Raw genomic sequence first — 21566 nt, forward strand, 5'->3', positions numbered from 1 at the left:
CCAGCATCCTCAAGCTATGTAGCATTTAACTTCTCCAGTGAAATAGATCTGTCAGGTACCTTCCTCCTTTCTATGATTTACATCATAAGTGGTATTCTTCTTCCACGCTATAGTTAGGCCAAAATGCTGAAATTCTTCCAGGGTTTATAATAGCGCAAAAAATTGCATGATACTCAGATTTCAAACTGCAAGGGCATACAATCAAAATATTGATATTAGACTGCCTCCTGCAGCTGTTCGGTCCAGTCAACTTCTGTTAAAATGTTCCTCTTCTGTGTTGTCTCACTCCTAATGCTTTTAGCTAGATTAGTCTAATAATCCAGCGTCCTCAAGCTATGTAGCATCCAATTTCTCCGGTAAAATACATCGGTCAAGCACCTTCCTTATTTTTAGGAAATGCTGCATAAGTGCTCTTTTTCTTACACGCTTCATCAAGGCCAAAAAGCTGAAATTATTCAAGGTTGGATTTTACCACAAAAATAAAATAAAAATCGCACGATACTCGGATTTTAAATTGCAAGGGCATACAATCAACATATTGACATTGATTAAAAGTGAAAAAGTAAGTTTACACGATAAATAGCAAAAACAGTGTCACCACTGCTGTAAAAAACAATAGTAGCACATTCAAATTGTAAACCAGATGTAAACTTACTCTTTCACTTTGTATGGCCTCCTCCCCTCCAATTCCATACCAGTCCCCTCCAGATAAGTAGTAATTTTTGGCACATTTATTATTCCACTTGGAATGGATGACCAAAAATGTTACCACATTTATTAACATTTTAACAAAAACCTCAATCTTAGTATTTTTTTTAAACTGATAAAAACAGTTGGGCATTATGATTCTAAAAAAAATATTGAAGGAGAGTCTACTCACATGACCTAGGCTATTTCTTGACCTAAATGCCTGAGCAACTTCAATAACTGACCTCTTCCACCTTCTGTACCATGATTAATGCAACATAAAGCTGGTGTGTTTGTCATCTCAGAAACAAATCCAAAGCTTTCATTCTTGGAGTCCCATCAAACGCCAAAATATCACTTTAACCACTCTGCGACCGCCTAACGCAGGATTGCAGGTGGCAGAGTGGCTTCCTCATTCCTTGCTCACGCCAGGTGGCATGATCTTGCCAGAATTGAGATTTGCAGGGAATGAGCGCTCGCTCGAGCACGCGTTCCCTGCTGTAAACAAAGCGGAGCTTCTTCATCAGCCTTTCAGTCACAATCGGAGCTGGTAAGCTGATTTAAAGACATAAACAGCTAATAAATATGTGTACAGTGCTGCAATCTAGTGCATCACTGTACAGAGGACAGCCCTGTCACTTAACTGCCCCCCCTAATGGCTGTAAAGATCGCAACAGCAATCAGAGACCACCCAAAGAAAGCTCTATTAGTGGGTAGAAAAGGAGGTAAAATTAATTTGGGTGCTAAGTTGTATGACTGAGCAATAAACCGTTAAAGTTGTAAAGTGTGGAAATGTAAACAATGGCCTGGTCACTGGGGGGGTATAAACATGTGTTCCTCAGGTGCTTAAAGGACCACTATCGTGAACATTGTAAAATTTAAAATACGTGTAAACACATACAGATAGGAAGTACATTTCTTCCAGAGTAAAATGAGCCCTTAATTACATTTCTCCTATATTGCTGTCACTTACAGTGGGTAGGAGAAATCTGGCAGAACCGACAGGTTTTGGACTAGCCCATCTCCTAGTGGTGGGTTGTTAAAAGCACTCAGGGAATGGCAGTTGCTCCGTCTAACTGCTTAAAAAGTGTGCAGCGAGCAGGGAGGCCAGAATCTTTATATACATTATTTTAAGGAGTGTTTTTAAAAGTTATAAAGGCCATGCTGAGAATCCCCCATGAAGAGATGGACTAGACCAAAACCTTTTGGTTCCGTCAAATTGTTACTACCTACTGTAAGTGACAGCAAGATGGGAGAAAAGTAATTTAGGGCTCATTTTCATCGGGGTAAAACGCACTTCTTATTTGTAAGTGTTTACATGTATTTTACATTTTTAAATTCTCTGCGATAGTGGTCCTTTAAGAACCACAAAGAAATCATTTTTAAAATCCTTAAGTTAAAGTAAAACCTGCTTCCTGGAGGTCTTCTTTAGTTTTGTGGCCTGAGTGATGTACCTCGGGACAGGAAGAAAAAAAAACACACTAAAATTGATGACTTGGGCCACAGAACTGATCACGCATTTTTTTTTTTAAGTAAGAGTCTTTTGGTTAATCCAGTTGGCAAAAATTAAACATTTTGCCAACAGGATTGTAAGCCCGCCCACCAGCGACAAGGTAGACTCTCTTCGGGCGGGGCCTACACTACACTATGCTGGCCTACTCTTATTGGTGCTAGTCACCCTGAAAGCTAAATTGATGACTTGGGCCACAGAACTGATCACGCATTTTTTTTTAAGTAAGAGTCTTTTGGTTAGGGTTAAATAGCTAAACACGATAAATAGCTAAAACAGTGTCACCACTGCTGTAAAAAAAATTGAAGCACATTCAGTTTCTAAACCAGGTGTACACTTACTCTTTCACTTTGTATGGCCTCCTCCTCCCCAATGCCATACCAGTCCTCTCCAGATAAGTAGTAATTTTTGGCACATTCATTATTCCACTTGGAATGGATGACCAAAAATGTTACCAGATTTATTAACATTTTAATGAAAACCTCAATCTTAGTATTTTTTTTAAACTTATAAAAACAGTTGGGCATTATAATTCTAAAAAAAAATATTGAAGGCGAGTCTACTCACGTGACCTAGGCTATTTCTTGACCTAAATGCCTGAGCAACTTCAATAAGTGATCTCTTCCACCTTCTGTACCATGATGAATGCGACATTAAGCTGGTGTGTTTGTCATCTCAGAAGCGAATCCAAAGCTTTCATTCTTGAAGTCCCATCAAACTCCAAAAAGAGGGAAGAAAAAAATGCATTGGTTCTTCTAATTGGTTGCCAAAGTTCAGAGACTTCCTCCTACAGCTGTTCCATCTAGTCAACCTCTCCTTAAAATGTTCTTCTCCTGTGTTGTCTCACTGCCAATGCTTTCAGCTAGATCAGTCGATTAATCCAGCATCCTCAACCTATGTAGCATTTAACTTCTCCAGTGAAATCTGTAAGGTACCTTCCTACTTTCTACGATTCACATCATAAGTAGTATTCTTCTTCCAAGCTCTATTGAGGCCAAAAAGCTTAAATTCTTCCAGGATTTATAATAATGCAAAAAAAATAAAAAATCGCACAATACTAAGATTTCAAACTGCAAGGGCATACAATCAAAATATTGATATTAGACTGCCTCCTGCAGCTGTTCGATCCAGTCAGCTTCTCTTAAAATGTTCCTCTACTTTGTTGTCTCACTGCTAATGCTTTCAGCTAGATTAGTCTAATAATCCAGCGTCCTCAAGCTATGTAGCATTTAACTTTTCCAGTGAAATAAATCTGTCAGGTACCTTCCTCCTTTTTTGTGATTTACATCATAAGTGGTATTCTTCTTCCACGCTCCATTTAGGCCAAAAAGCTTGAATTCTTCCAGGGTTTATAATAGCGCAAAAAAAAATCGTATGATACTCAGATTTCAAACTGCAAGGGCATACAATCAAAATATTGATATTAGACTGCCTCCTGCAGCTGTTTGATCCAGTGAACTTCTCTTAAAATGTTCCTCTTCTGTGTTGTCTCACTCCTAATGCTTTCAGCAAGATCAGTCGATTAATTCAGCGTCCTCTAGCTATGTAGCATTTAACTTTTCCAGTGAAATAAATCTGTCAGGTACCTTCCTCCTTTTTGTGTTTTACGTCATAAGTGGTATTCTTCTTCCACGCTCCATTCAGGCCAAAAACTTGAATTCTTCCAGGGTATATAATAGCGCAAAAAAATCGTATGATACTCAGATTTCAAACTGCAAGGGCATACAATCAAAATATTGATATTAGACTGCCTCCTGCAGCTGTTTGATCCAGTCAACTTCTCTTAAAATGTTCCTCTTCTGTGTTGTCTCACTGCTAATGCTTTCAGCTAGATTAGTCTAATAATCCAGCGTCCTCAAGCTATGTAGCATTCAATTTCGTTGGTAAAATACATTGGTCAAGTACCTTCCTTATTTTTAGGAAATGCTGCATAAGTGCTCTTTTTCTTCCACGCTTCATCAAGGCCAAAAAGCTGACATTCTTCAAGGTTGGATTTTACAGCAAAAAAATTGCACGGTACTCGGATTTCAAATTGCAAGGGCATACAATCAACATATTGACATTAATTAAAAGTGAAAAAGTAAGTTTACATGATAAATAGCTAAAACAGTGTCACCACTGCTGTAAAAAAGAATTGTAGCACAATCAAATTCTAAACCAGGTGTAAACTTACTCTTTCACTCTGTATGGCCTCCTCCTCCCCAATGCCATACCAGTCCTCTCCAGATAAGTAGTAATTTTTGGCACATTTATTATTCCACTTGGAATGGATGACCAAAAATTTTACCACATTTATTAACATTTTAACAAAAACATCAATCTTAGTTGTTTTTTTTTAACCGATAAAAACAGTTGGGAATTATAATTCTAAAAAAAATATTAAAGGAGAGTCTACTCACATGACCTAAGCTATTTCTTCACCTAAATGTCTGAGCAACTTCAATAACTGATCTCTTCCACCTTCTGTACCATGATTCATGTGACATAAAGCTGGTGTGTTTGTCATCTCAGAAGCGAATCCAAAGCTTTCATCCTTGGAGTCCCATCAAACTCAAAAAAAGGGAAGAAAAATAATACAATACAATACAATAACATTTGTAAAGCGCTTTTCTCCCATAGGACTCAAAGCACAAAAATATGCATCCGTTCTTCTAATTGGTTGCCAAAGTTCAGAGATTTCCTCCTGCAGCTGTTCCATCTAGCCAACTTCTCCTTAAAATGTTTTTCTCCTGTGTTGTCTCACTACCAATGCTTTTAGCTAGATCAGTCTAATAATCCAGCGTCCTCAAGCTATGTGGCATTTAACTTCTCCAGTGAAATAAATCTGTTAGGTACCTTCTTTCTTTTTATGATTCATATCAGAAGTGGTATTCTTCTTCCATGCTCCATTGAGGCCAAAAAGCTGAAATTCATCCAGGGTTTATAATGACGCCAAACATCGCACGATACTTAGATTTTAAACTGCGAGGGCATACAATCAAAATATTGATATTAGACTACCTCCTGCAGCTGTTCAATCCAGTCAATGGGCTCAATTCTGGTAGCGTTTAGTAAATAATTACCTCATGGAATTGGGTTTACCTCATGAGGGAAATCAACTTTTGAATTCTGGTAGTTTAAGTAAAGTTTTACCTCATATAATTTCATGAGGTAATTCATGTGGTAATTTTCTACTATAAATGTGTGGTATTTAGTAGTGAAATACCTCACACTTGAATTCTGAAGTGAAATAAGGTGCATGTTTGCATGTCTTTTGCCTCACATAATTAGACCTACCTCTACCACATGATAAATGCAGTGTTGTGATAGAATTGTGATATCGGTCACATAACATGGAGCCTTTTCAGCTTGTTCTTTGTTCCGACCTCCCCCTCCCGACCCCCAGCCTCTTAGGGCCCATTCTCACCTGAGCGGGAATCGCGCGATTCCCGCTCACGGCAAACTGCTAGCGGTTTAGCAAAACCGCTACACAATGTAGCGAGTGACAGCGGTTTGCCGGCGACGAGCGTTCCACGATTAGCGACCGTGAATAGCGTGCAAAGCACGCTAATCGCGATCGCTCCAAAACCGCCGCAGTGTCCAGTGATTTTTCCACGCTAATCGCGGGAAAATCACTCCCGCAAAACGCCGGCGGTAATCGCCGGCGTTCTGCGATTACAAGTGTGAACGGGCCCTAAAAGTGCTCCGAAAAAACCCACAAAGTAAGTAGCGGTGTTATTCACAGAGATTAGGTCCGACCAGATACATTTTAGATAAAATAATCAAGTAGTTACATGCCTCATGATAATTCATCAAGTAGTCAAATGGCAGCAAATTTTCCGACAAAATGCAAATTGGCGGCAGATATCCCCACAAAATGCAATTAGATTGGCGGCAGATACCCCCACAAAATGCAGTCAGATTGGCGGCAGATATCCCCACAAAATGCAATTCGATTGGCGGCAGATATACCCACAAAGGCAATTAGATTGGCGGCAGATTTCCTCACAAATGCAACGAGATTGGCAGCAGATATCCCCACAAATGCGATGAGATTGGCAGCAGATTTCCCCACAAATGGGATGAGATTCACAGATTTCCCCACAAATGCGACGAGATTGGCAGCCGATTTCCCCACAAATGCAACGAGATTGGCAGCAGATTTCCCCACAAATGCAACGAGATTGGCAGCAGATTTCCCCACAAATGCAACGAGATTGGCAGCAGATTTCCCCACAAATGCGACAAGATTGGCAGCAGATTTTCCCACTAAAAGGATGAGATTGGCAGCAGATTTCCCCACAAATGCGACGAGATTGGCGGCAGATCACTGCCGGGCTGCCGTTCACAATACCGGGGTAAGCGGCTTAATGACGTCATCAAGCCGCGTCCCCAGTACGGTAAACAGTAGCCCTGAGCTGAACAGTGGAGGGTGCGCGATCAACGCTGGAAAGCCATGACAGTGAGTAGTCTTGCGGATGCCCATCCCACAGCACAAAAGGCAGGGGTCCCCAACCTTTTCCGCCCCGGGGACCACTTTCTGGCCAAATTTTTCTCCGGGGACCTGGGGGGGAGCGCCTGGGTGTTTTGCACGACCTAGTGCGCAGCGGGTTATGGAGGAGAGGGGGGCTGGGGTGTGGCGGCATAGCTAGCATAGTTGCCCCAGTATAGGGAGTTTAGTTGCCCCAGAATAGCTAATATAGTGCCCCAGTATAGCTAGTATAGTCCCCAGTATATAGCTAGTGTGGTGCCCAGTATATAGCTAGTATAGTGCCCCAGTATATAGCTAGTATAGTGCCCCAGTATATAGCTAGTATAGTGCCCCAGTATGTAGCTAGTATAGTGCCCCAGTATGTAGCTAGTATAGTGCCCCAGTATATAGCTAGTATAGTGCCCCAGTATAGCTAGTATAGTCCCCAGTATATAGCTAGTGTGGTGCCCAGTATATAGCTAGTATAGTGCCCCAGTATATAGCTAGTATAGTGCCCCAGTATATAGCTAGTATAGTGCCCCAGAATATAGCTAGTATAGTGCCCCAGTATGTAGCTAGTATAGTGCCCCGACCCCCCTCATCTGATCATCCGACTCGACCCCCCCCCCCCCCCCCGCGGCACCCGGAGGGACAATCCGTATGCATCCCTTGCAGCGCTAAGAAGCATTGGTGCTACTACTCACCATTAAGGCACGCTCCTGCGTTCACGAGGCATCCTCCTTCTCCTCCTCCGTACTGCTCCGGCTGTTTACCGTACCCGGGACGCAGCTTGATGACATCATTAAGCCGCGTCCCCGGTATGGTAAACAGCTGGAGCTATACGGAGGAGGAAAAGGAGGATGCCCGGTCAACGCAGGAGCGTGCCTTAATGGTGAGTAGTAGCACCAATGCTTCTTAGCGCTGCAAGGGGATGCATACGGATTGTCCCTCCGGGAGTCCGGGTGCAGCGGGAGGGTGTCGGGAGGGGGGTCTGGAAGAGTATGACAGGCCGGGCTCAGGAGGGGGGTCGGGGTTGAATATGACAGACTGGGATCGGGAGGGGGGTGGACGGAGCAAAATGACAGGCTGGGGTCTGGAGGGGGATCGGGGAGCAGTATAAGAGGCAACTGTCGGGAAAATACCTCAAGCATGTTTTCCCCCTGTGTCGCTAATTTACCGACTATAAGCAACAGGCAGGAAAATGTACAAGAATTCAAAAAAAATAAAAAAAATAACGAATGAGGTATTTTCCCGACTGATGCTTTTATCACCTCCCACAGCTACCAGAATTGAGCCCAATGTCTCTTAAAATGCTCCTCTTCTGTGTAGTGTCATTGCTAATCCATGTAACTAGATCAGTCAATTAATCAAGCATCCTCAAGCTATGTAGCATTTAACTTTTCCAGTGAAATAAATATGTCAGGTACCTTCCTCCTTTTTATGATATAAATCAGTGGTATTCTTCTTCCATGCTCCATTGAAGCCAAATAGCTTGAATTATTTAAAGGTTTATAATAGCGTAAAAATTAGTATGATACTCAGATCTCAAACTGCAAGGGCATACAATCAAAATATTGATATTAGACTGCCTCCTGCAGCTGTTCGATCCAGTCAATTTCTCTTAAAATTTTCCTCTTCTGTGTTGTCTCACTGCTAATGCTTTCAGCTAGATCATTTGATTAATCCAGCACCCTCAAGCTATGTAGCATTTAACTTCTCCAGTGAAATAGATCTGTCAGGTACCTTCCTCCTTTCTATGATTTACATCATAAGTGGTATTCTTCTTCCACGCTATAGTTAGGCCAAAATGCTGAAATTCTTCCAGGGTTTATAATAGCGCAAAAAATTGCATGATACTCAGATTTCAAACTGCAAGGGCATACAATCAAAATATTGATATTAGACTGCCTCCTGCAGCTGTTCGGTCCAGTCAACTTCTGTTAAAATGTTCCTCTTCTGTGTTGTCTCACTCCTAATGCTTTTAGCTAGATTAGTCTAATAATCCAGCGTCCTCAAGCTATGTAGCATTCAATTTCTCCGGTAAAATACATCGGTCAAGCACCTTCCTTATTTTTAGGAAATGCTGCATAAGTGCTCTTTTTCTTACACGCTTCATCAAGGCCAAAAAGCTGAAATTCTTCAAGGTTGGATTTTACCGCAAAAATAAAATAAAAATCGCACGATACTCGGATTTTAAATTGCAAGGACATACAATCAACGTATTGACATTAATTAAAAGTGAAAAAGTAAGTTTACACGATAAATAGCAAAAACAGTGTCACCACTGCTGTAAAAAACAATAGTAGCACATTCAAATTGTAAACCAGATGTAAACTTACTCTTTCACTTTGTATGCCCCCCCCCCCCCAATTCAATACCAGTCCCCTCCAGATAAGTAGTAATTTTTGGCACATTTATTATTCCACTTGGAATGGATGACCAAAAATGTTACCACATTTATTAACATTTTAACAAAAACCTCAAGCTTAGTATTTTTTTTTAACCGATAAAAACAGTTGGGCATTATGATTCTAAAAAAAATATTGAAGGAGAGTCTACTCACATGACCTAGGCTATTTCTTGACCTAAATGCCTGAGCAACTTCAATAACTGACCTCTTCCACCTTCTGTACCATGATTAATGCGACATAAAGCTGGTGTGTTTGTCATCTCAGAAACAAATCCAAAGCTTTCATTCTTGGAGTCCCATCAAACGCCAAAATATCACTTTAACCACTCTGCGACCGCCTAACGCAGGATTGCAGGTGGCAGAGTGGCTTCCTCATTCCTTGCTCACGCCAGGTGGCATGATCTTGCCAGAATTGAGATTTGCAGGGAATGAGCGCTCGCTCGAGCACGCGTTCCCTGCTGTAAACAAAGCGGAGCTTCTTCATCAGCCTGTCAGTCACAATCGGAGCTGGTAAGCTGATTTAAAGACATAAACAGCTAATAAATATGTGTACAGTGCTGCAATCTAGTGCATCACTGTACAGAGGACAGCCCTGTCACTTAACTGCCCCCCCTAATGGCTGTAAAGATCGCAACAGCAATCAGAGACCACCCAAAGAAAGCTCTATTAGTGGGTAGAAAAGGAGGTAAAATTAATTTGGGTGCTAAGTTGTATGACTGAGCAATAAACCGTTAAAGTTGTAAAGTGTGGAAATGTAAACAATGGCCTGGTCACTGGGGGGGTATAAACATGTGTTCCTCAGGTGCTTAAAGGACCACTATCGTGAACATTGTAAAATTTAAAATACGTGTAAACACATACAGATAGGAAGTACATTTCTTCCAGAGTAAAATGAGCCCTTAATTACATTTCTCCTATATTGCTGTCACTTACAGTGGGTAGGAGAAATCTGGCAGAACCGACAGGTTTTGGACTAGCCCATCTCCTAGTGGTGGGTTGTTAAAAGCACTCAGGGAATGGCAGTTGCTCCGTCTAACTGCTTAAAAAGTGTGCAGCGAGCAGGGAGGCCAGAATCTTTATATACATTATTTTTAAGGAGTGTTTTTAAAAGTTATAAAGGCCATGCTGAGAATCCCCCATGAAGAGATGGACTAGACCAAAACCTTTTGGTTCCGTCAAATTGTTACTACCTACTGTAAGTGACAGCAAGATGGGAGAAAAGTAATTTAGGGCTCATTTTCATCGGGGTAAAACGCACTTCTTATTTGTAAGTGTTTACATGTATTTTACATTTTTAAATTCTCTGCGATAGTGGTCCTTTAAGAACCACAAAGAAATCATTTTTAAAATCCTTAAGTTAAAGTAAAACCTGCTTCCTGGAGGTCTTCTTTAGTTTTGTGGCCTGAGTGATGTACCTCGGGACAGGAAGAAAAAAAAACACACTAAAATTGATGACTTGGGCCACAGAACTGATCACGCATTTTTTTTTTTAAGTAAGAGTCTTTTGGTTAATCCAGTTGGCAAAAATTAAACATTTTGCCAACAGGATTGTAAGCCCGCCCACCAGCGACAAGGTAGACTCTCTTCGGGCGGGGCCTACACTACACTATGCTGGCCTACTCTTATTGGTGCTAGTCACCCTGAAAGCTAAATTGATGACTTGGGCCACAGAACTGATCACGCATTTTTTTTTAAGTAAGAGTCTTTTGGTTAGGGTTAAATAGCTAAACACGATAAATAGCTAAAACAGTGTCACCACTGCTGTAAAAAAAATTGAAGCACATTCAGTTTCTAAACCAGGTGTACACTTACTCTTTCACTTTGTATGGCCTCCTCCTCCCCAATGCCATACCAGTCCTCTCCAGATAAGTAGTAATTTTTGGCACATTCATTATTCCACTTGGAATGGATGACCAAAAATGTTACCAGATTTATTAACATTTTAATGAAAACCTCAATCTTAGTATTTTTTTTAAACTTATAAAAACAGTTGGGCATTATAATTCTAAAAAAAATATTGAAGGCGAGTCTACTCACGTGACCTAGGCTATTTCTTGACCTAAATGCCTGAGCAACTTCAATAAGTGATCTCTTCCACCTTCTGTACCATGATGAATGCGACATTAAGCTGGTGTGTTTGTCATCTCAGAAGCGAATCCAAAGCTTTCATTCTTGAAGTCCCATCAAACTCCAAAAAGAGGGAAGAAAAAAATGCATTGGTTCTTCTAATTGGTTGCCAAAGTTCAGAGACTTCCTCCTACAGCTGTTCCATCTAGTCAACCTCTCCTTAAAATGTTCTTCTCCTGTGTTGTCTCACTGCCAATGCTTTCAGCTAGATCAGTCGATTAATCCAGCATCCTCAACCTATGTAGCATTTAACTTCTCCAGTGAAATCTGTAAGGTACCTTCCTACTTTCTACGATTCACATCATAAGTAGTATTCTTCTTCCAAGCTCTATTGAGGCCAAAAAGCTTAAATTCTTCCAGGGTTTATAATAATGCAAAAAAAATAAAAAATCGCACAATACTAAGATTTCAAACTGCAAGGGCATACAATCAAAATATTGATATTAGACTGCCTCCTGCAGCTGTTCGATCCAGTCAGCTTCTCTTAAAATGTTCCTCTACTTTGTTGTTTCACTGCTAATGCTTTCAGCTAGATTAGTCTAATAATCCAGCGTCCTCAAGCTATGTAGCATTTAACTTTTCCAGTGAAATAAATCTGTCAGGTACCTTCCTCCTTTTTTGTGATTTACATCATAAGTGGTATTCTTCTTCCACGCTCCATTTAGGCCAAAAAGCTTGAATTCTTCCAGGGTTTATAATAGCGCAAAAAAAAATCGTATGATACTCAGATTTCAAACTGCAAGGGCATCCAATCAAAATATTGATATTAGACTGCCTCCTGCAGCTGTTTGATCCAGTGAACTTCTCTTAAAATGTTCCTCTTCTGTGTTGTCTCACTCCTAATGCTTTCAGCAAGATCAGTCGATTAATTCAGCGTCCTCTAGCTATGTAGCATTTAACTTTTCCAGTGAAATAAATCTGTCAGGTACCTTCCTCCTTTTTGTGTTTTACGTCATAAGTGGTATTCTTCTTCCACGCTCCATTCAGGCCAAAAACTTGAATTCTTCCAGGGTATATAATAGCGCAAAAAAATCGTATGATACTCAGATTTCAAACTGCAAGGGCATACAATCAAAATATTGATATTAGACTGCCTCCTGCAGCTGTTTGATCCAGTCAACTTCTCTTAAAATGTTCCTCTTCTGTGTTGTCTCACTGCTAATGCTTTCAGCTAGATTAGTCTAATAATCCAGCGTCCTCAAGCTATGTAGCATTCAATTTCGTTGGTAAAATACATTGGTCAAGTACCTTCCTTATTTTTAGGAAATGCTGCATAAGTGCTCTTCTTCTTCCACGCTTCATCAAGGCCAAATAGCTGACATTCTTCAAGGTTGGATTTTACAGCAAAAAAATTGCACGGTACTCGGATTTCAAATTGCAAGGGCATACAATCAACATATTGACATTAATTAAAAGTGAAAAAGTAAGTTTACATGATAAATAGCTAAAACAGTGTCACCACTGCTGTAAAAAAGAATTGTAGCACAATCAAATTCTAAACCAGGTGTAAACTTACTCTTTCACTCTGTATGGCCTCCTCCTCCCCAATGCCATACCAGTCCTCTCCAGATAAGTAGTAATTTTTGGCACATTTATTATTCCACTTGGAATGGATGACCAAAAATTTTACCACATTTATTAACATTTTAACAAAAACATCAATCTTAGTTGTTTTTTTTTAACCAATAAAAACAGTTGGGAATTATAATTCTAAAAAAAATATTAAAGGAGAGTCTACTCACATGACCTAAGCTATTTCTTCACCTAAATGTCTGAGCAACTTCAATAACTGATCTCTTCCACCTTCTGTACCATGATTCATGTGACATAAAGCTGGTGTGTTTGTCATCTCAGAAGCGAATCCAAAGCTTTCATCCTTGGAGTCCCATCAAACTCAAAAAAAGTTAAGAAAAATAATACAATACAATACAATAACATTTGTAAAGCGCTTTTCTCCCATAGGACTCAAAGCACAAAAATATGCATCCGTTCTTCTAATTGGTTGCCAAAGTTCAGAGATTTCCTCCTGCAGCTGTTCCATCTAGCCAACTTCTCCTTAAAATGTTTTTCTCCTGTGTTGTCTCACTACCAATGCTTTTAGCTAGATCAGTCTAATAATCCAGCGTCCTCAAGCTATGTGGCATTTAACTTCTCCAGTGAAATAAATCTGTTAGGTACCTTCTTTCTTTTTATGATTCATATCAGAAGTGGTATTCTTCTTCCATGCTCCATTGAGGCCAAAAAGCTGAAATTCATCCAGGGTTTATAATGACGCCAAACATCGCACGATACTTAGATTTTAAACTGCGAGGGCATACAATCAAAATATTGATATTAGACTACCTCCTGCAGCTGTTCAATCCAGTCAATGGGCTCAATTCTGGTAGCGTTTAGTAAATAATTACCTCATGGAATTGGGTTTACCTCATGAGGGAAATCAACTTTTGAATTCTGGTAGTTTAAGTAAAGTTTTACCTCATATAATTTCATGAGGTAATTCATGTGGTAATTTTCTACTATAAATGTGTGGTATTTAGTAGTGAAATACCTCACACTTGAATTCTGAAGTGAAATAAGGTGCATGTTTGCATGTCTTTTGCCTCACATAATTAGACCTACCTCTACCACATGATAAATGCAGTGTTGTGATAGAATTGTGATATCGGTCACATAACATGGAGCCTTTTCAGCTTGTTCTTTGTTCCGACCTCCCCCTCCCGACCCCCAGCCTCTTAGGGCCCATTCTCACCTGAGCGGGAATCGCGCGATTCCCGCTCACGGCAAACTGCTAGCGGTTTAGCAAAACCGCTACACAATGTAGCGAGTGACAGCGGTTTGCCGGCGACGAGCGTTCCGCGATTAGCGACCGTGAATAGCGTGCAAAGCACGCTAATCGCGATCGCTCCAAAACCGCCGCAGTGTCCAGTGATTTTTCCACGCTAATCGCGGGAAAATCACTCCCGCAAAACGCCGGCGGTAATCGCCGGCGTTCTGCGATTACAAGTGTGAACGGGCCCTAAAAGTGCTCCGAAAAAACCCACAAAGTAAGTAGCGGTGTTATTCACAGAGATTAGGTCCGACCAGATACATTTTAGATAAAATAATCAAGTAGTTACATGCCTCATGATAATTCATCAAGTAGTCAAATGGCAGGAAATTTTCCGACAAAATGCAAATTGGCGGCAGATATCCCCACAAAATGCAATTAGATTGGCGGCAGATACCCCCACAAAATGCAGTCAGATTGGCGGCAGATATCCCCACAAAATGCAATTCGATTGGCGGCAGATATACCCACAAAGGCAATTAGATTGGCGGCAGATTTCCTCACAAATGCAACGAGATTGGCAGCAGATATCCCCACAAATGCGATGAGATTGGCAGCAGATTTCCCCACAAATGGGATGAGATTCGCAGATTTCCCCACAAATGCGACGAGATTGGCAGCCGATTTCCCCACAAATGCAACGAGATTGGCAGCAGATTTCCCCACAAATGCAACGAGATTGGCAGCAGATTTCCCCACAAATGCAACGAGATTGGCAGCAGATTTCCCCACAAATGCGACAAGATTGGCAGCAGATTTTCCCACTAAAAGGATGAGATTGGCAGCAGATTTCCCCACAAATGCGACGAGATTGGCGGCAGATCACTGCCGGGCTGCCGTTCACAATACCGGGGTAAGCGGCTTAATGACGTCATCAAGCCGCGTCCCCAGTACGGTAAACAGTAGCCCTGAGCTGAACAGTGGAGGGTGCGCGATCAACGCTGGAAAGCCATGACAGTGAGTAGTCTTGCGGATGCCCATCCCACAGCACATAAGGCAGGGGTCCCCAACCTTTTCCGCCCCGGGGACCACTTTCTGGCCAAATTTTTCTCCGGGGACCTGGGGGGGAGCGCCTGGGTGTTTTGCACGACCTAGTGCGCAGCGGGTTATGGAGGAGAGGGGGGCTGGGGTGTGGCGGCATAGCTAGCATAGTTGCCCCAGTATAGGGAGTTTAGTTGCCCCAGAATAGCTAATATAGTGCCCCAGTATAGCTAGTATAGTCCCCAGTATATAGCTAGTGTGGTGCCCAGTATATAGCTAGTATAGTGCCCCAGTATATAGCTAGTATAGTGCCCCAGTATATAGCTAGTATAGTGCCCCAGTATGTAGCTAGTATAGTGCCCCAGTATGTAGCTAGTATAGTGCCCCAGTATATAGCTAGTATAGTGCCCCAGTATAGCTAGTATAGTCCCCAGTATATAGCTAGTGTGGTGCCCAGTATATAGCTAGTATAGTGCCCCAGTATATAGCTAGTATAGTGCCCCAGTATATAGCTAGTATAGTGCCCCAGAATATAGCTAGTATAGTGCCCCAGTATGTAGCTAGTATAGTGCCCCGACCCCCCTCATCTGATCATCCGACTCGACCCCCCCCCCCCCCGCGGCACCCGGAGGGACAATCCGTATGCATCCCTTGCAGCGCTAAGAAGCATTGGTGCTACTACTCACCATTAAGGCACGCTCCTGCGTTCACGAGGCATCCTCCTTCTCCTCCTCCGTACTGCTCCGGCTGTTTACCGTACCCGGGACGCAGCTTGATGACATCATTAAGCCGCGTCCCCGGTATGGTAAACAGCTGGAGCTATACGGAGGAGGAAAAGGAGGATGCCCGGTCAACGCAGGAGCGTGCCTTAATGGTGAGTAGTAGCACCAATGCTTCTTAGCGCTGCAAGGGGATGCATACGGATTGTCCCTCCGGGAGTCCGGGTGCAGCGGGAGGGTGTCGGGAGGGGGGTCTGGAAGAGTATGACAGGCCGGGCTCAGGAGGGGGGTCGGGGTTGAATATGACAGGCTGGGATCGGGAGGGGGTGGACGGAGCAAAATGACAGGCTGGGGTCTGGAGGGGGATCGGGGAGCAGTATAAGAGGCAACTGTCGGGAAAATACCTCAAGCATGTTTTCCCCCTGTGTCGCTAATTTACCGACTATAAGCAACAGGCAGGAAAATGTACAAGAATTCAAAAAAAATAAAAAAAATAACGAATGAGGTATTTTCCCAACTGATGCTTTTATCACCTCCCACAGCTACCAGAATTGAGCCCAATGTCTCTTAAAATGCTCCTCTTCTGTGTAGTGTCATTGCTAATCCATGTAACTAGATCAGTCAATTAATCAAGCATCCTCAAGCTATGTAGCATTTAACTTTTCCAGTGAAATAAATATGTCAGGTACCTTCCTCCTTTTTATGATTTAAATCAGTGGTATTCTTCTTCCATGCTCCATTGAAGCCAAATAGCTTGAATTATTTAAAGGTTTATAATAGCGTAAAAATTAGTATGATACTCAGATCTCAAACTGCAAGGGCATACAATCAAAATATTGATATTAGACTGCCTCCTGCAGCTGTTCGATCCAGTCAATTTCTCTTAAAATTTTCCTCTTCTGTGTTGTCTCACTGCTAATGCTTTCAGCTAGATCATTTGATTAATCCAGCACCCTCAAGCTATGTAGCATTTAACTTCTCCAGTGAAATAGATCTGTCAGGTACCTTCCTCCTTTCTATGATTTACATCATAAGTGGTATTCTTCTTCCACGCTATAGTTAGGACAAAATGCTGAAATTCTTCCAGGGTTTATAATAGCGCAAAAAATTGCATGATACTCAGATTTCAAACTGCAAGGGCATACAATCAAAATATTGATATTAGACTGCCTCCTGCAGCTGTTCGGTCCAGTCAACTTCTGTTAAAATGTTCCTCTTCTGTGTTGTCTCACTCCTAATGCTTTTAGCTAGATTAGTCTAATAATCCAGCGTCCTCAAGCTATGTAGCATTCAATTTCTCCGGTAAAATACATCGGTCAAGCACCTTCCTTATTTTTAGGAAATGCTGCATAAGTGCTCTTTTTCTTACACGCTTCATCAAGGCCAAAAAGCTGAAATTCTTCAAGGTTGGATTTTACCGCAAAAATAAAATAAAAATCGCACGATACTCGGATTTTAAATTGCAAGGACATACAATCAACGTATTGACATTAATTAAAAGTGAAAAAGTAAGTTTACACGATAAATAGCAAAAACAGTGTCACCACTGCTGTAAAAAACAATAGTAGCACATTCAAATTGTAAACCAGATGTAAACTTACTCTTTCACTTTGTATGCCCCCCCCCCCCAATTCAATACCAGTCCCCTCCAGATAAGTAGTAATTTTTGGCACATTTATTATTCCACTTGGAATGGATGACCAAAAATGTTACCACATTTATTAACATTTTAACAAAAACCTCAAGCTTAGTATTTTTTTTTAACCGATAAAAACAGTTGGGCATTATGATTCTAAAAAAAATATTGAAGGAGAGTCTACTCACATGACCTAGGCTATTTCTTGACCTAAATGCCTGAGCAACTTCAATAACTGACCTCTTCCACCTTCTGTACCATGATTAATGCGACATAAAGCTGGTGTGTTTGTCATCTCAGAAACAAATCCAAAGCTTTCATTCTTGGAGTCCCATCAAACGCCAAAATATCACTTTAACCACTCTGCGACCGCCTAACGCAGGATTGCAGGTGGCAGAGTGGCTTCCTCATTCCTTGCTCACGCCAGGTGGCATGATCTTGCCAGAATTGAGATTTGCAGGGAATGAGCGCTCGCTCGAGCACGCGTTCCCTGCTGTAAACAAAGCGGAGCTTCTTCATCAGCCTGTCAGTCACAATCGGAGCTGGTAAGCTGATTTAAAGACATAAACAGCTAATAAATATGTGTACAGTGCTGCAAACTAGTGCATCACTGTACAGAGGACAGCCCTGTCACTTAACTGTCCCCCCTAATGGCTGTAAAGATTGCAACAGCAATCAGAGACCACCCAAAGAAAGCTCTATTAGTGGGTAGAAAAGGAGGTAAAATTAATTTGGGTGCTAAGTTGTATGACTGAGCAATAAACCGTTAAAATTATAAAGTGTGGAAATGTAAACAATGGCCTGGTCACTGGGGGGTATAAACATGTGTTCCTCAGGTGCTTAAAGGACCACTATCGTGAACATTGTAAAATTTTAAATACATGTAAACACATACAGATAGGAAGTACATTTCTTCCAGAGTAAAATGAGCCCTTAATTACATTTCTCCTATGTTGCTGTCACTTACAGTGGGTAGGAGAAATCTGGCAGAACCGACAGGTTTTGGACTAGCCCATCTCCTAGTGGTGGGTTGTTAAAAGCACTCAGGGAATGGCAGTTGCTCCGTCTAACTGCTTAAAAAGTGTGCAGCGAGCAGGGAGGCCAGAATCTTTATATAAATTATTTTTAAGGAGTGTCTTTAAAAGTTATAAAGGCCATGCTGAGAATCCCCCATGAAGAGATGTACTAGACCAAAACCTTTTGGTTCCGTCAAATTGTTACTACCTACTGTAAGTGACAGCAAGATGGGAGAAAAGTAATTTAGGGCTCATTTTCATCGGGGTAAAACGCACTTCTTATTTGTAAGTGTTTACATGTATTTTACATTTTTAAATTCTCTGCGATAGTGGTCCTTTAAGAACCACAAAGAAATCATTTTTAAAATCCTTAAGTTAAAGTAAAACCTGCTTCCTGGAGGTCTTCTTTAGTTTTGTGGCCTGAGTGATGTACCTCGGGACAGGAAGAAAAAAAAACACACTAAAATTGATGACTTGGGCCACAGAACTGATCACGCATTTTTTTTTTAAGTAAGAGTCTTTTATGTTAATCAAGTTGGCAAAAATTAAACATTTTGCCAACAGGATTGTAAGCCCGCCCACCAGCGACAAGGTAGACTCTCTTCGGGCGGGGCCTACACTACACTATGCTGGCCTACTCTTATTGGTGCTAGTCACCCTGAAAGCTAAATTGATGACTTGGGCCACAGAACTGATCACGCATTTTTTTTTTTTAAGTAAGAGTCTGTTGGTTAGGGTTAAATAGCTAAACACGATAAATAGCTAAAACAGTGTCACCACTGCTGTAAAAAAAATTGTAGCACATTCAAATTCTAAACCAGGTCTACACTTACTCTTTCACTTTGTATGGCCTCCTCCTCCCCAATGCCATACCAGTCCTCTCCAGATAAGTAGTACTTTTTGGCACATTCATTATTCCACTTGGAATGGATGACCAAAAATGCTACCAGATTTATTAACATTTTAACGAAAACCTCAATCTTAGTATTTTTTTTTTAAACTTATAAAAACAGTTGGGCATTATAATTCTAAAAAAAATATTGAAGGAGAGTCTACTCACGTGACCTAGGCTATTTCTTGACCTAAATGCCTGAGCAACTTCAATAAGTGATCTCTTCCACCTTCTGTACCATGATTAATGCAACATTAAGCTGGTGTGTTTGTCATCTCAGAAGCGAATGCAAAGCTTTCATTCTTGAAGTCCCATCAAACTCCAAAAAGAGGGAAGAAAAAATGCATTGGTTCTTCTAATTGGTTGCCAAAGTTCAGAGACTTCCTCCTACAGCTGTTCCATCCAGTCAACCTCTCCTTAAAATGTTCTTCTCCTGTGTTGTCTCACTGCCAATGCTTTCAGCTAGATCAGTCGATTAATCCAGCATCCTCAACCTATGTAGCATTTAACTTCTCCAGTGAAATCTGTAAGGTACCTTCCTACTTTCTACGATTCACATCATAAGTAGTATTCTTCTTCCAAGCTTTATTGAGGCCAAAAAGCTTAAATTCTTCCAGGGTTTATAATAATGCAAAAAAAAATAAAAAATCGCACAATACTCAGATTTCAAACTGCAAGGGCATACAATCAAAATATTGATATTAGACTGCCTCCTGCAGCTGTTCGATCCAGTCAACTTCTCTTAAAATGTTCCTCTTCTGTGTTGTCTCACTGCTAATGCTTTCAGCTAGATTAGTCTAATAATCCAGCGTCCTCAAGCTATGTAGCATTTAACTTTTCCAGTGAAATAAATCTGTCAGGTACCTTCCTCCTTTTTTGTGATTTACATCATAAGTGGTATTCTTCTTCCACGCTCCATTTAGGCCAAAAAGCTTGAATTCTTCCAGGGTTTATAATAGCGCAAAAAAAATCGTATGATACTCAGATTTCAAACTGCAAGGGCATACAATCAAAATATTGATATTAGACTGCCTCCTGCAGCTGTTTGATCCAGTGAACTTCTCTTAAAATGTTCCTCTTCTGTGTTGTCTCACTGCTAATGCTTTCAGCTAGATCAGTCGATTAATTCAGCGTCCTCTAGCTATGTAGCATTTAACTTTTCCAGTGAAATAAATCTGTCATGTAACTTCCTCCTTTTTGTGTTTTACGTCATAAGTGGTATTCTTCTTCCACGCTCCATTCAGGCCAAAAACTTGAATTCTTCCAGGGTATATAATAGCGCAAAAAAATCGTATGATACTCAGATTTCAAACTGCAAGGGCATACAATCAAAATATTGATATTAGACTGCCTCCTGCAGCTGTTTGATCCAGTCAACTTCTCTTAAAATGTTCCTCTTCTGTGTTGTCTCACTGCTAATGCTTTCAGCTAGATTAGTCTAATAATCCAGCGTCCTCAAGCTATGTAGCATTCAATTTCTTCGGTAAAATACATTGGTCAAGTACCTTCCTTATTTTTAGGTAATGCTGCATAAGTGCTCTTTTTCTTCCACGCTTCATCAAGGCCAAAAAGCTGAAATTCTTCAAGGTTGGATTTTACAGCAAAAAAATCGCACGGTACTCGGATTTCAAATTGCAAGGGCATACAATCAACATATTGACATTAATTAAAAGTGAAAAAGTAAGTTTACATGATAAATAGCTAAGACAGTGTCACCACTGCTGTAAAAAAAAATTGTAGCACAATCAAATTCTAAACCAAGTGTAAACTTATTCTTTCACTCTGTATGGCCTCCTCCTCCCCAATGCCATACCAGTCCTCTCCAGATAAGTAGTAATTTTTGGCACATTCATTATTCCATTTGGAATGTATGACCAAACATTTTACCACATTTATTAACATTTTAACAAAAACATCAATCTTAGTTGTTTTTTTTAACCGATAAAAACAGTTGGGAATTATAATTCTAAAATAATATTAAAGGAGAGTCTACTTACATGACCTAGGCTATTTCTTCACCTAAATGTCTGAGCAACTTCAATAACTGATCTCTTCCACCTTCTGTACCATGATTCATGTGACATAAAGCTGGTGTGTTTGTCATCTCAGACGCGAATCCAAAGCTTTCATCCTTGGAGTCCCATCAAACTCAAAAAAGAGGGAAGAAAAATAATACAATACAATACAATAACATTTGTAAAGCGCTTTTCTCCCATAGGACTCAAAGCGCAAAAATATGCATCCGTTCTTCTAATTGGTTGCCAAAGTTCAGAGATTTCCTCCTGCAGCTGTTCCATCTAGCCAACTTCTC

The sequence above is a fragment of the Hyperolius riggenbachi genome, chromosome 2 (assembly GCF_040937935.1).
Source record: "Hyperolius riggenbachi isolate aHypRig1 chromosome 2, aHypRig1.pri, whole genome shotgun sequence".
NCBI lineage: Eukaryota > Metazoa > Chordata > Amphibia > Anura > Hyperoliidae > Hyperolius > Hyperolius riggenbachi.